At 37.9% G+C, this 14,524-nt stretch overlaps 1 protein-coding gene across 1 annotated transcript in view; it reads right to left on the minus strand.

Annotated features, from left to right (window-relative positions):
- Positions 1-14,524, minus strand: part of ZBED1 (zinc finger BED-type containing 1) — a 124,605-nt gene that overhangs the window by 47,352 nt on the left and 62,729 nt on the right. The window lies entirely within an intron of this gene.

The following is a 14,524-nucleotide window of genomic DNA, read 5'->3' on the forward strand; positions in this document are numbered from 1 at the left end:
TGAACACTTGATACCTTAAGGTGTCTCAACTGGAAGAATTTCTCCTGTCTGCTGTTATTAACATTGCAAGACACTCTATTGTTTACCTCCTCAACCCCCAGAACTGGAGATTCTTGGTCAAGGCAGTTTCTGCAGTTAAGTCATTCTTCTTTGTGATGAATCTCCTAAACACCAAGATGACTATGTTAGACCAAGTTCTCCATAGACCTTTTTATTAGACAAAACCCTGAGCAAATTCCAGAAGTAGATGGGCTTTGCACACAGCAAAGCTTTGGCAACCTGACGTGATACTGGGATTATATACCAAAAAAAATCCATTTGGCACAGAGTTTAGTATTCAAGCTTGCTAGGCTGTGTTACCAATGATTAAAGGGAACTATCATCAGAGAGATGTTTGTTGGCTCAGCCGGCAGCACAGAATGCTTTATTTTGTGACTCAGTGAGCCAGATGGAGATTTTAGAAAATGGATCTACTTTAATTGTTTCAGTTTGATTCAGTGGCATGTGTTATTTTTCTTTTATATTTATGTTTAATTATTTTGTATGCTGCCCATAGTGATGTTGTTTAGTTGCATTGACCTACAGTACGTATATATGTTCTACATAAATAAATCATTTTGGACTCTGGACCAGACTTGGCAACAATTGACTTATAATACATTGCTTGCCCACTAACCAGGGTCTCAAGTGAGAGGTGTTTCCAAGGACAAATGACTAAGTGACATCTAATCACTCAAAGTCTAGAGACTCACTCCTGTTCTAAAGAACTGCTCCCTTGAACAACTTTCCTGAACAGCTAGTAAAAGATAACTACCCCATTATGTCACTCTGAAGACCAATATGAGAAGCCATTACCAAGGTATGGCCACTTGGCAAGTGGTGCCCCTAAAATTTTCCTGTGTCACATTCACCTACTCACCTAACCAAGCCTGCCTCATGGCATTCAAGAAATGCAGACTGGATAAGATTCTGTACAACTCACATCGTTGGCCTTTCTGATCTTTGGCCGTTAGTTAAATGATATTCAGAATGGATGAAGTTTCATTGAATCTCTGCATCACCAGAGTTGCAGTAAGACTCATCCACTCTTCCTATGAATCACTCATTCACAAAGATGCATGGCAATATTGCTGAACCTCAGCTACTGATCTGGCTAGAACATACAGGATGTATTGGCTCTGACGACATAAACTGTACACAATGTTGAGGCAATGCTCTGACCAGCAGACTGCAACCCAGACAAAAGGGGATTGTTCCAATTGCAGTGTCACATTATTTCCTACTTGCCTGCAGTTACTGTCTGTGTGTGTTTTTTTTTAAGGTTTTCTGCTACTGTGGCTTCTCTCTGCTATGGGGAGGTCATCTGAAATATGTGCAGCAGGCAATTGTAGTGCATGTACATGCAAACACACTATTGTATGATTGCTCTTTTGTTGCTTGGTGTTGCTGAGGGTTCTCACTGTAAAGTCAAGCAGCTGGGCAGTGAGGGGGTTTGCATTTGACACATGTAACACTACTACTACATGAACTGCATTGGTTGCTGGTGTGCTTCCAGGCACAGTTCAAGGTGCTGGTTGTCACCTTCAAAGCCCTCCATGGCTTGGGACCAGGTTATCTAAGGGACTGTCTTCTTCCAGTTGTTTCTATGTCCAATTTGATCTGAAAGGTTGGGCATGCTATCCCATCAGCCAAGGAATGTCAGTTGATGGGGACTAGATGGCATGCCTTCCCTGCCGTAGCACCTGCCCTCTGTAATATTCTCCCTTCAGAGATCAGGATGTCCCTGACCCTGTTGGTCTTCTGTAAGGCCATAAAGACCTGGTTATGTGCCCGGGCCTGGGATCCCAAGTGTGTTAAGTGCCCCGTTTCTTGGCTATACTAACAGCTATGCATTGTTTACTATATTTATTTATTTTGTACTTTGTAATTGCTTTTAATTATTTTAACTGTTTTATGGTTTTTATGATTGTAAGCTGCCTAGAGTCACTTGTTGAGATGGGCAGCTATAGAAATTAAATAAATAAAATGTCATGCACACTCCTATTAGAGATTATTGTGAAAGCCAAAATGCTGTTTAATATCAGTACTGTTTCAATAAATCTCATTCCAAATAATTTGCTTGCTGTAAAGCCGCTATTTACTAACTCTTTCCCGTTACGTATATTAAATCTTGATTTGTTCCCCATCCAGAAACATACAGTATACAAATCTGGGCTGTATAAATCTGGATTACTGTCTCAGTAACATAAAAAAGCCACTCTGCACTTGCCCTTTTTCCACCATCAATTCTGTCTTACAGCTCCATTAAAAGTCTTTTAACAGTTCATATCCTAGAAGCAGGAGGTAATGAATCAATTTTTATCTCAGAAAAGTTACTTTGTACACTTTTCTGGTACTGCCTTCCTAAAAGGTTCAAAATCCTATACCCTCATTATATAACAATGTGCTCAACTCTTCTAGTAAGTCCATCCCCATTAAGTTTCTTTGAAATACGTGATTATTTAATGCACAGACTGGTGGGAGTCAAAAAGGGGAACAAATTGAGTACAATGTGAGCATATCCTAGTGAGGATATTAAGAAAAGTTCAGTATTACCTGAACTTATAGTACACATAGACAACTCTTCTAGGTTTTAGAAGTAGCACGTATATTGTGCAACAATCAAAAATAAAAAAGATGAAAGCATGTAGAAGAAAAAAAAAGAAATGCAATAAAATAGTATAGTATTAGTTGTATACATCAGGGCACAACTTCCATTTTCAAGGTTGAGTTGGTGTTAAATTGCTAACTGACAGGTCCCCATATAATGTGTCACTACTGCATCCACTCAAGTATATGTCTTAACTGCGCCACCAAGCTTTAGTCCTGTGAGATCTTGATATTTGTTTCCAGCTGTTCAACACCTATTAAGAGGCATTACTTTATGGCTAAGGAAGAGGAAGATGAGAAGATGGTGTCGTTCTTTATGCAGCAAAACAGGGCATACTCATAGCTATGCTAACGATTTTATCAAAGGTTACATGGCTCCAAAGAATCCAGGGTCAACAGGTATTTCTTCTTTATTTACTGCAGGAATTCCTTCAGATAAAAAAGACAAATTCATCCAGAATACTTCCAGAATAAAATACATGTCGAAATATATTTCCTGGGAGCAAGATTTACCCTGCATTTTCTTTTATACTGGAAACAAGTTTGTTAATCATGGGGAGACAACCCAGGGCCTTTATCTTACCCCTTCCTCTCTGTCTTTGTTTAGTCCTGTCTTGTCCTTCTCCCATCTCCACCACCTCCACCACCACCATTGCACAGGCCTTAGCTCTAGCACCCGAAGTGAAAGCCCAGGATAAAGGCATAGCAAGTTAAGCAGCACCTTCTGCCACCTTTACCTTTTCCAGAGCTGTCACAGCTTTTGCAATGCCACACCCCAAGAAATGCTGGAAGGCTGTTTGAGGGGAGCCTTCTCCCGAGGCCACTGAGCATGCAGCTTTAAAATAATGTTTTGCAGATTAAACACCAAGGAAACATTCTTTCAATCACCTCACTTCATTAAGACATGGCAATTTGCTACACTTCAGTCCTCCACTTTAATCATAGGTCCTAAAGGAGTGAACTTCTACAACAAAAGCTATTTTTTAAACTGACAATATCTGTGCAATTATTTATTGCCAAAATCCAACCTCATTTTTTTTTCTTGCTTACCTCTGGATTAGTAAAACCATTGCAGTAACACTATTTTTATTGATACAGAGAATCATTAAGAGGTTGCCTTAGAATTCTTAATTTTCTAAAAGATATGACAATCATATAGTACGTGGGTTTTACTTTTAAAATTCCTCTGTTTTGATAGAACTGCCATTTATGTGCAATTTCCTAATTTAGCTTAGTGAGTTTGACTTCAAAAGCCTTTGATTAATCTGACATCAACAGAGAAAGTAAGGCAACAGCAAAAGTGTTTATGAGTAATATGTACGGTATAGTATACATCAAGACAGATTTTGTTTAGACATTCTTTTTCTGCCATTAAAGTATATGCAAGCAGATATGCTTGAAATCAAGATTCTGAGGCAATTCATATAATTATACATTTAATTCTGACAGTCTGTAGACTATTGACTAAATTATGTACTTAAACTGGTTTATCTATTTATTTATACATATGCTTCTATGACAATCATAATTACTCTAAGTGCCTACAGCATAACATGGAGTACATACAATAAAATAGAATATATTGTTTATTGAATATTACATAGATTTAACTTAATTAAAATAATAGCATAATAAAAAACACTAAGCAGACAGATTTAACTCAAGTACATCCCACATTCTTGCCTCTGTCCTCAGTGAACATTTAAAAAGCCACATTTTTAAAAGCTTCCTCAATACATGGAGAGGGTGCATTTCTTCCCTTTGGTAAGAGGGCATTCCATAGGAGGGGGGAAGCTGCAACTAATGCCCATCTCTGAGTCCTCTCTCCTTGCACTTCATACTGCGTGGGGACCTTGAGCCGGCATTCTTCACAAGTACCTCTTGGGCGGCCAGATTCTATTTGGACTAGGCAGACTTGAAGATAACCAAGCCCCAAGGCATGTAGTACTTTAAACATAACTACCAGTACTACCTTGTCGTGGTGCTGGAGCTTGAGCACCTCAATGGTGCCATGAACTAAACCATGAAGGGCCACCCAAGATGGGAAGGTCATGACAGAGAGGTCAGACTAAATGCGATCCCTGGGGAAGATAATGGCAACCCACCCCAGTATTCTTGCCGTGAAAACTAAATGGATCAGTACAACCAGAGATATGTCGGTATACCATCGGAAGATGAGACCCCCAGGTTGGAAGATGGTCAAAATGCTACTGGGGAGGAACAGAGGATGAGTTCAACTAGCCCCAGACGTGATGACGCAGCTAGCTCAAAGCCGAAAGGACGGCTAGCATCTGACGGTGCTGGTGGTGAACGGCGAATCTGATGTTCTAAGGATCAACACACCATTGGAACCTGGAATGTAAGATCTATGAGCCAGGGCAAATTGGATGTGGTTATTGGTGAGATGTCAAGATTAAAGATAGACATTTTGGGCGTCAGTGAACTGAAATGGACTGGAATGGGCCACTTCACATCAAATGGCCACCAGATCTACTACTGTGGACAAGAGGACCACAGAAGAAATGGAGTAGCCTTCATAATTAATAGTAAAGTGGCTAAAGCAGTGCTTGGATATAATCCAAAAAACGACAGAATGACCTCAATTCGAATTCAGGGCAAGCCATCTAACATCACAGTGATCCAAATATATGCCCCAACCACAGATGGTGAAGAAGCTGAAGTTGAGCAGTTCTATGAGGATCTGCAGCACCTACTGGACGACACGCCTAAAAGATATGTTATTTTCATCACAGGAGACTGGAATGCTAAGGTGGGCAGTCAAATGACACCTGGAATTACAGGTAAGCATGGCCTGGGAGAACAAAACAAAGCAGGACATAGGCTGATAGAATTTTGCCAAGACAACTCACTCTGCATAACAAACACTCTCTTCCAACAACCTAAGAGACAGCTTTATACATGGACTTCACCAGATGGACAACACCGAAATCAGATTGACTACATCCTTTGCAGCCAAAGGTGGCAGACATCTATACAGTCGGAAAAAACAAGACCTGGAGCTGACTGTAGTTCAGATCACAAACTTCTTATTGCACAATTTAGGATCAGACTAAAGAGATTAGGGAAGACCCACAGATAAGCTTGATATGAGCTCACTAATATTCCTAAGGAATATGCAGTGGAGGTGAAGAACAGATTTAAGGGACTAGATTTAGTAGATAGGGTCCCGGAAGAACTATGGACAGAAGTTCGCAACATTGTTCAGGAGGTGGCAACAAAATACATCCCAAAGAAAGAGAAAACCGAGAAGGCAAAATGGCTGTCTGCTGAGACACTAGAAGTAGCCCAAGAAAGAAGGAAAGCAAAAGGCAACAGTGCCCCAATTAAATGTAAAATTCCAGGGGTTAGCCAGAAGAGATAAGGAATTATTTTTAAACAAGCAATGCGTGGAAGAGGAAGAAGACAATAGAATAGGAAGGACAAGAGACCTCTTCCAGAAAATTAGAAACATCGGAGGTAAATTCCAGGCAAAAATGGGTATGATTAAAAACAAAGATGGCAAGGACCTAACAGAAGAAGAAGAAAAGAAAAGAAAAGGTGGCAAGAATATACGGAAGACCTGTATATGAAGGATAACAATATCAGGGATAGCTTTGACGGTGTGGTCAGTGAGCTAGAGCCAGACATCCTGAAGAGTGAGGTTGAATGGGCCTTAAGAAGCATTGCTAATAACAAGGCAGCAGGAGACGACGGCATCCCAGCTGAACTGTTCAAAATCTTGCAAGATGATGCTGTCAAGCTAATGCATGCTATATGCCAGCAAATTTGGAAAACACAAGAATGGCCATCAGATTGGAAAAAATCAACTTATATCCCCATACCAAAAAAGGGAAACACTAAAGAATGTTCAAACTATCGAACAGTGGCACTCACTTCACATGCCAGTAAGGTAATGCTCAAGATCCTGCAAGGTAGACTTCAGCAATTCATGGACCGAGAATTGCCAGATGTACAAGCTGGGTTTAGAAAAGGCAGAGGAACTAGGGACCAAATTGCCAATATCCGATGGATAATGGAAAAAGCCAGGGAGTTTCAGAAAAACATCTATTTCTGTTTTATTGACTATTCTAAAGCCTTTGACTGTGTGGACCATAACAATTTGTGGCAGGTTCTTAGTGGTATGGGGATACCAAGTCATCTTGTCTGCCTCCTGAAGAATCTGTATAACGACCAAGTAGCAACAGTAAGAACAGACCACGGAACAACGGACTGGTTTAAGATTGGGAAAGGGTACGGCAGGGCTATATACTCTCACCCTACCTATTCAACTTGAATGCAGAACACATCATGCGACAAGCTGGGCTTGAGGAATCCAAGGCTGGAGTTAAAATCTCTGGAAGAAACATTAACAATCTCAGATATGCAGATGATACCACTTTGATGGCTGAAAGCGAGGAGGAACTGAGGTGCCTTATGATGAAGGTGAAAGAAGAAAGTACAAAAGCTGACTTGCAGCTAAACCTCAAAAAAACCAAGATTATGGCAACCATCTTGATTGGTAACTGGCAAATAGAGGGAGAAAATGTAGAAGCAGTGAAAGACTTTGTATTTCTAGGTGCGAAGATTACTGCAGTTGCTGACTGCAGTCAGGAATTCAGAAGACGCTTAATCCTTGGGAGAATAGCAATGACAAATCTCGATAAAATAGTTAAGAGCAGAGACATCACACTGACAACAAAGGCCCGCATCGTTAAAGCAATGGTGTTCCCCGTAGTAACATATGGCTGCGAGAGCTGGACCATAAGGAAGGATGAGAGAAGGAAGATAGATGCTTTTGAACTGTGGTGTTGGAGGAAAATTCTGAGAGTGCCTTGGACTGCAAGAAGATCAAACCAGTCCATACTGCAGGAAATAAAGCCAGACTGCTCACTTGAGGGAATGATATTAAAGGCAAGACTGAAATACTTTGGCCACATAATGAGAAGACAGGACAGCCTGGAGAAGATGTTGATGCTAGGGAGAGTGGAAGGCAAAAGGAAGAGGGGCTGACCAAGGGCAAGATGGATGGATGATATTCTAGAGGTGATGGATTCGTCCCTGGGGGAGCTGGGGGTGTTGACGACCGACAGGAAGCTCTGGCGTGGGCTGGTCCATGAAGTCATGAAGAGTTGGAAGTGACTAAACGAATAAACAACAACCAGTACTTTGAACTGCACCAGAAACAAACCAACAAATAATTCAATTCCTACAATATTGGTGTCATATGACGATACCAGGTTGTCTGCGTTAACATGCAGGCTGTGCATTCTGCACTGGTTGCAGTTCCTGGATAGTCCTCAAGTGCAGTCCCACACAGGTAGTCTATTCCTGAAGTGACAAGAACATGAGTGATTGTAGCCAGTGCATTCTGTTCCAGGAATGGTTGCAACTGGCCCCCCAGTTGAAGCTGTGAAAAGACACTCCTGGGCAGTTTCCACCTGCTGTTCCAGCAGAAGCTGAGTCCAAGACACTGTGTTTTAGACTGTGTAAAAGCAACTCCATCTAGAGCTAAAAGTAGTATTATCCAGAACCAGTTAGCTTCTGAAACCACAGCCACTCCATTTTGCTAGGGTTGTGTCTCAACCTGATTCCTGCCATCCAGACCCTTACAGCCTCCAGGTATTGGCTCAAGAATTTCACATCTCTTGGACAGCCAGGAGTAGAAATGTATAACTTGGTATCATCAACATATCATGATACTGAACCTCCAAATGTTGGAGGACCTTCCCCAGCACCTTCATAGAGATGTTTAATAAAATGGGGGAGATACTGAATCCTCCCCATAGACACATTCTGGAATCACCCATTTAGGAAAGAACAGAATCACCTAAGAATGGTACACCCTATTCCCAAACCTCATAAGTGATCCAGAGGGTACCATGGTTGATGGGATCAAGGGCTGCTGAAAGATCTGCCAGGTGTAGTAGGATTATGCTTCCCCCACTGAAGCCCAAAGTAGATAGGGCATTATAAATGTAAGATGAATATTGGGAGATGGAGGAGGAGAAAGAAACCCATACTAAATGCATAAACATCAATGGCAATAAATAAAATTCCACTGGAATAATTATTCTATGATTAACATAATGTTCAGCCAATATGATTACTTAATTCATATATAAAATAAAGGGTTGTGCCTTTTTACAGAAAAAAAAATATTTATCAAAGCAGAGAAAATTACCAATTCTCCAAAGGAAAATTACCAATAAAAGAAGAAACATTATATGCACTAAAAATGCCTAGGTGAACAATATTCTGCAGCCTAGCCATATAAAATAGTTAAGCCTGTAGATGTTGTATGGGGCTTTCCTGTAATTCCCAGACAACAGGGATTATGAAGGGCGAATAAAGTATTTATTCTCTCACTCCCCAATAAATTGCTCTTTATCTCAGAATAACTGTTCTCTACCTCTTCACTGATTTAGAACCAAAGTAGATGGATCATGCTTGGTGTCATCTGGACACACCCTGTATCACTAAATCTCAAAAACAATGGCTAGAAATTAGGGTCAATGCATAACCCATAACCTGATATGAAACTAAAAATTAGCACCTTATAGATCTAAATTATTAGAATCATTATAAAGCAATGAATCTGTGTATGTGTACTTTACATAAAAGAGACAAAGGGTATTTCATGATTGATTATATGATTTTAACATATAATTGCATCAATAATAAACAGAACAACTGTAATAATCACATTGAAGAACAGACATTGAAGCAGATAAATCTAGAAATTTAAGTCATGCAGACATGGCAGGCACAGATATGTTTAAGGGATCACAAAAGCAATTTCTTAATTTAATGGTTGGCTGACTGATTTATCCCCTATTAATTAAAACACACATGGAACAATCCTCACCACCACTAATCAACTGTTAAGTTCTTGCAAAACACTTTCACAAAGGTAGGAGCTGGTTTTGCCAGATGGCTAAACCTGACAGCCTACTCATCCATAAAACTCATCTTCTTTTTTGTAGTCCCATCCCTTGTTAAGGAAAATGATTGGTGGGGAAAACAAAGGGGAAGAGGGAGGCAGAGGAATCCAGCAATCCCGTTCTTTAATGTGCTATGTAAATGGTACATAAAGACAGTATCACTTTCCAGAAATCCCCAAAAAGCAGGGTAGGAACTTCCAGCAAGGGCAGCTGTAAGATTGGAATCTGGGAAAGGACAGGAAGTTGTTCAAATGGCAAATGAGAATACATGAACATTTTAGCTATATCTCATAATGCCTAAATCTATCAGCTAAAAGATCTAGAAGAGACAAATTCAACTCACACAGATTCCACCTTGATGTACTCATTAATGATTGAGGATCAACGTTATCTTACTTAGTTTCCAAGATTCTGTAATCTAATCCTTTTTTCCTTCAACCTAAACCTGCTTAATGAAACTGTGTAAATTTTCCTTCCTTGGTTGTTCACTGTTGTTAGAGGTGAAGCAAATTTTACACTGGGATAAATTTCCTTTTCTACTGGAGGAAGAAATGGATTCCAGCATTCTCCCAAGAAAATCAAATGGCCTTTAACAAGCAGAAATAATCCACTGTGCCCAGAGGCAAAAGAAAAATTGAATACTGCAGAAATATCCATACCATTGTTACGTGGAATGTCAGAATCTTGAACACAAAACCCTATGACACTGAAGTATAAATGTCAAGATTGAATACTGACTTTTTGACAATCAGAAAACTGAAATGGAGTGCAATGAGTGACTTCCCATCAGAGGAGCATCCGATATATTACCATGGAAAATCATACAACACAACAGGTGTCAAGATCAGTGCTTGGCTACATCCCCAGAATGACAGAATGATCTCAATGTGAATCCAAGGCAAGCTGGTCAATATTAGTGATCCAGGTCTCCAACCAGAGATGCAGAGAAAGCAAAAGATGAATAGTGCTATGGTGACTTGTAACAACTTGTCACGGTGGACTGAGATTTGTGACTTAATTAAAGAAGCAAAGAAAAATATCTCAAAGTGCAAAAAGCAAAAGAATGTGAATTAGCTGGTTGCTCATATGCTGAAAACAGAAGAAGACAGGCAGAAAGCAGAAAAGCAACAAAGGCAAAGGAAGGGTTGCTCAACTAAATGCTGAGTTACCGAACCCATCAAGAATAGTAGGCTATGCAAAGAAACTGGTCAGAAGGGCAAAAAAAATATTGAAGGCAATTATAGAAATCAAGGAACCCTGATATGCAAAGATGAACCTAATAAAAAAGACAGAAAAGGCAAATATCTACTAGAGAAAGAAGATATAAAAAAGAGATGCCAAAATATATGGAAGAACTATACAAAAATAATCTAAAATGACTGATAATACAAAGGTTTGTTAATTGAATTACAGTTAATTGAATTAATTCTGGAAAATGACATTAATCAGAGCCTAGAAAATGGGCTCAAAAATTCACAAGAATGGTGATCGAAACCATGAAATAGAGATAGATCTGTTACTTGGGTGAAAGACCAAGACAGATATAGACCAAAGATTAAAGGGCAGAGATACCCACTAACAACAACAATTGTCAAGGCCAGATGTCTTTGAAGGCAGGAATATCAGAAAGATTGAATAAAGAAAATTTATGCCTTTGAATTTTGATGCTGGCAAAAATGGTTGAGAATATCTTGGAGAACAATAAGAACAAATCATAAAGTATTAGATAAAGTAAAATAAGACTGTTGTCTATGAACACTAATAATGAAAGCTAAAGCTTAAATATTTTTGACTAATGCACTGACGAAGATCCTGATGTTTATGCATATCTATGGTATGACAAAGCTAAGGTTAATGTAGATTTTTAAAAGCATTATGTCAGGCAGGCCATTTTGTGAGTATGGAATAAATACAAATCTAAGTTGTTCCTGAAAACACCTTTGTGGCCTTCAGCACAAGAAGCATTTTATAGATTAAAAATGGTAAGTAAACATAGATGGTTAACTTATTGTGATACACTAGAATTTTCTCAAGGGGATTGTAAAATAAATTCAAGAGAAGATTTGATGACAGAAGGATATCTGGAGGAGATGGGCGGTGACAAATTTGATAAATAAATAAAATATACTTCTCAATGGTTTTCCTGTGTACAATTATAATAAAGGTTTAAAGTGGATAAAAGATTTTATGGTTTTGAACAATGTAAGACTGAGTTTGAAATACAATTATGTACAAATGATGACTATGTTATTTCTAAAATGCACAAACCTTTGTTGAAATTTGAGACATAAGAAGAACAAGTGAAAAAACATGATATAATAAATATGATAAAATGGGTTAAAAAGTTTGGTTATAATATAGAAATGGATCAATGGGAAAATATGTGGTTGAAAGGACTGAAATTTACATTATGTTCTAGTTTTAAAGAGAATTTTTATAAAATGATAGACTGTTGATATTTGTCACCAGAGAAATTGTCTAAAATGTATAAAGGTACTTCGAATTTATGCTGTAAATGTGAACATGAAGGGACATTTTATCATGTATGGTGGACATGTAAAAAAGTTTTAAAAATAGGATACATACACTAATTCAGAAGACTAATGAAGAATTGAAACCAGAGGCTTTTCTTTTGGGATTAATGGACAGACAGCTAGAAAAAAGTCATGGAACTTTGTTTTTTATATATGACAACTGCAGCAAGATTACTATATGCTCAAAAGTTGAGAGGTTTGACACTACCCACAATAAAGGAATGTCTGGTGAAGATGATGGAACTTGCACAGATTGGCTAAACTGACTTCCTTGATTAGAGAAAAGACAATATCTACGTTTATGGCTGACTGGAAACTGCTTAGAGACTTTCTGCATGAAACAGAACAAAAATGCACTAATGATTTGTGGTTTCAGTGATGAGAAAAAAAAATAGATAATAGGGAAAAGTGAGCTCTTTTTTTTGTAACCATAGAGTAAGAGATAACTTACTTGTAATTATACTTGTATCTGCTGCAAAGGAAATTGGAAGTTTCTTCTATTTCTTTTTATCTCTCTTTTTTCCTGTATTTTTGTCTTTTTCTCTCTGTGTCTCTAACTTTGTTTTCTTTATTGTCTATTACAGTTTGTTAGTTTTTATCTTCTTTGAATTATACACACACACACACACACAAAGATCCTGATGTTTGAAAAAAATGAAGGAAACTGAAAAAGCCACCAACAAAGACAGCTTAATACTATCACTAATGATGCAAGCACGATCTTACAAGAACTCAACTGAGAAATAATCCAGGCAAAATTATACCCAAGAGATCAGGGTTTTTCAAACATATGGAACCTAGGATTCCATGAGAACTTGATGGAGTTCCATGAGGGATTAAAGGGGAAAAAAATAGTCACTCAAATGCAGCCAATGTTCTATCACTAGAGCTTTGGCTCTTTATAAGAGTCAAACAAACATAAAAGAATGTAAAATTAAAAGAATGTAAAATAAAATAAAATTGAACAATTAACCATACAAACAAACAAAATGAAAGAAAACCATTACATAAGAATATACATAAAAAAGCAAACAAACAAGGAAAAAGTTTATTACAACTATATCCCGAATTCACCTGATCTTGTAAGTTTTTTAACAAATACTAAGCTTTCAGTATTGACCAGGCCTGTCCAAGAATTTTTTATAAAGATTATATTATTTATTTTATTATTTATTTATTAATCAAATTTAGCCACCGCCCATCTCCCCCAAAAGAGGGACTCTGGGCGGTTTACAATAAAATCAAGCGTGAAATATAAACATTAAAATCTCATAAAAAGAGTTATTAAAAATACAGTAAATAAATAGAATCCAAGAAAGATATAAAATCCAGGCTGGTGGGAGGGACTCTAGTGTGTGAGCCCCAAGAATGGTTATTCATTTTCCCACCCCAGGCGAGACAGTAGAACCATGTCTTCAGGGCCTTCTGGAAGGTCAGGTGTGAGGGGGCCTGCCTCATCTCCAGTGACTCTTATATTATAAGATAATGTGCATTTTTATTAATTGAATGTATAATTTTTTAAAAAAAATTGCTAAGGCACACATCTCTGAATCCAATCCTTTATATCTGAAATTAAAGTATTTTTCCAGTGCCTAAGGATTATTCTTTTTGCTCTTTGTTTTGTCCTTCTAGTAATCTTAATGGCAATAATAACAGCTTGAGATAGCAAAAGCAAGATTATGTGATGAGTAATACCTGTGTCCATTTGTTTATTAAAGCGGGAAGAAAAAAAATCAATAAAAGCCAAGGGTTTTTCATTTAAAAAAGGAGATCATGCAATATTGTTAAATATTTTGCTTACTTATTACTCTGAATATTTAATTAGCAGCATAAAGTAGGTTCTTGAAGCAAAATGCATACTTGGCCAGTCATATTTTCTTAGGACAACATTATTTTACATGCCTCAGCACTAAATATTCATATGTTGAATAAATCAGAAATAAAAAGATATGGCAACATAGTCCTGAAATATAACCTATATGATATATATTTATCACTTTAAATCAGTTGCGTTATGCTCCAAAAAAGTTTAAGTTTTAATATTTTACTACTCTGAGGTTATTCACATGGTCAAACTTCATTTGCTGCAATTAAATCAATGAATCATGAACCTTTTGTCAGTGAGCTTCCATAAATCATCATTCAGAATATACTGTATGTTTTGAACAAACCGTGTGCAGTATCTGTGGAATGGATTGCACGAAAAGAAAATACATAACTGGAGTCACCAATCATACTAATCAACCACAGATGGCCATGCTCTGATCATTATGATTTTATTGTTTGGGCTGGTAGTCTCTCCCAAGATAATTTCAGAAGGAGTCTGATAGCACGTTTTTTGACTAACACATTTCATTAAAAAGCAGAAACTTTCATGACCTGCAGCTCACTTCATTAGTT

Source organism: Candoia aspera, chromosome 5, assembly GCF_035149785.1.
Source record: "Candoia aspera isolate rCanAsp1 chromosome 5, rCanAsp1.hap2, whole genome shotgun sequence".
In the NCBI taxonomy this organism is placed as follows: domain Eukaryota; kingdom Metazoa; phylum Chordata; class Lepidosauria; order Squamata; family Boidae; genus Candoia; species Candoia aspera.